Source organism: Prunus avium, chromosome 4 (assembly GCF_965620075.1).
Source record: "Prunus avium chromosome 4, drPruAviu1.hap1.1, whole genome shotgun sequence".
NCBI classification, from domain to species: domain Eukaryota; kingdom Viridiplantae; phylum Streptophyta; class Magnoliopsida; order Rosales; family Rosaceae; genus Prunus; species Prunus avium.
Window position 1 is genome coordinate 10,712,388 of NC_142287.1, and position 2,196 is coordinate 10,714,583.

A 2,196-nucleotide genomic window follows, 5' to 3' on the forward strand; every position below is an offset into this window, starting at 1 on the left:
CAAAAATTACTCCTCATTTAGAGCTCCGATGGAATTTTTGGGGCTCTAAAGAAATCTCTCTCACAATGGGAGGCCCTATATTCATGGTGGGCTCTATATTTTTTTTTATGATGTAATTTGATTTACGTGGTGTTTTTTTTTAATTTTTGGTTAACTATTTTACTTTAATGTTTGTTCATGTTATGTTAGTTTTTTTTTGTTTTTGGTGTGAATGTTTCAACCAAAAAAAATCAAAATTTGGATAAGATTTGGAAATCAACATTTTATTTCATAAATAAGATACAACATGGTTAAATTAAAACAAGATGCACAACATTAATTTTATATTTAAATTGTATGTTTAGAATTCAATAACTAAATTGCAATGTCCTTGCAATTTAGAGTTGTGTGTTTAGAATTCAATAACTAAATTGCAATGTTCTTGAATCCAATCATTTCATTAAGTTAAACAAACTAGAACATTTTTAAAATAATAAAACAAAGTACAATGGAATTTAAATAATAAAACAAAGTACAATGGAATTTAAATAATAAAACATTTTAAAAATAACTAAATTGCATGCATGGAAATATGGCCGTTGCCTTTGAAAAAGTGGTATGACAATATGGTTGTTTACGCAGCTTTTGAATAATTGATTTAGCATGCTAGGTCAGCTGCTGTTGACAAAATAAAAAAATGGCAAGTAGGCTTTGTACAATCACAAGGCAAGTGAGAGAGTTGCAAAAAGTGGGCTGCAACTTTTTTCCTTGCGGACTCACTCGGTTTCAAGGGCTTCAACCAAGCACATACATTTAGCTACTACTCCGGTTGGGCTTTAAGTTTTAGAGCCCCAATTTTGCACCATTGGGAATGCCTTTTAAAAGAGAGTTTGTATATATGTGAGCCTTGTGGTGGTTGAGCCCCAAATAGAGCCCCCATTGGGGATGGCCTAATAAGATAATTCATAACAACCCTCGGATACCCACTATACATAGAATTTTCCTCATTAAAACATAACTAGCAAAATAAAGCCTCTTGCCTCTAAACTTTTCTTCTTCTCGACTCTTCTCCTCCCCCAACCCAAAACCAACTCCAAATCTAAAATTCTCCTTGGTTCCAGAGGAGAACCCCGGGAACCACCCCCTTCGGTTAATAATCCAGGCCTCTCTCCCCCCCGTTATGTTGTGGAGAGTTTCCCCTCCCAGCTTTTGTTGGGTTCTGTCTGCTCCTTGCTTTTGTAAGGTTTTGTTTTCTTTCCTTTTTCTTTAGGGTTTGCATTCCAATCTTTTGTGACTGGTTTTTGGAGGATCTTGCTAGATTTGATGCTATTGTGGTAGATCTCGTGTAGATCTTTTTGTATTGGAGGTGGAGCTGCTGAATTTGGTGGATCTACATTTATTGTGCTTGGGGATCAAGGGGATTAGGAGATGTTGTGATATTCTTTGGAATGTCCTGGTGGAGTTGAGCAGTTATGCCCTCCATTCTTGAGGTGTTTCCTGTCCCATGAAGTTTGAGAGATTGTTCTCTGTCTTGATCTTCTTTAAGTACTCGATGCTGCAAGGATTTGGGTTCTCCTCATCTGTAACTCCTTGTTAGATGGGTTTAAAGTTGTATTCTGTCTTTTAACAATCTTGTAATACTTGTGTTTAGTTGGTGTTGTTGTTTTAGTCTCTGTATTGCAAGAACCTCCTGAATGTGTTCTTTTTGTTGTATCTGGGCTTGTGCCCTGTTCTTCAATGGATTCTAGACTGTTTCGGGGGAAAAAAAATCATAACTAGTAAAATTCATATGGAGAAAAAATTCTAGATAGGAAAACGAGTATATTATTGAGTTGTCACGGATGTGCAACATTGCCATGTTAAAACCTAGCCAAGTAAAACTCAGTGGGACAAACTCTTGGACAAAGAGAAAAGAGTACAATTTGAGATTTTTTTTTGGATAACATGCTCCCTTGATTCTGATGTTAGATATATGCCCTAGAAGCCAATAAAAAAAAGGAATATTCAAATTATATAATATAATATAATATAATCAAAGGGGCATGAATGTTGCTCTAAGATACATAATGTACATAAAGTAACAAGTCCATAGATAAAGATATGAATGGAAAGCAGTCTAAAGAAGTTAGATTCATGAGACGTTTCCATCATAGTAATATCAAATCCTAAACTATTCCTGGTCATAGGATCTCCAATTGGACAATGGAGAGACACTAA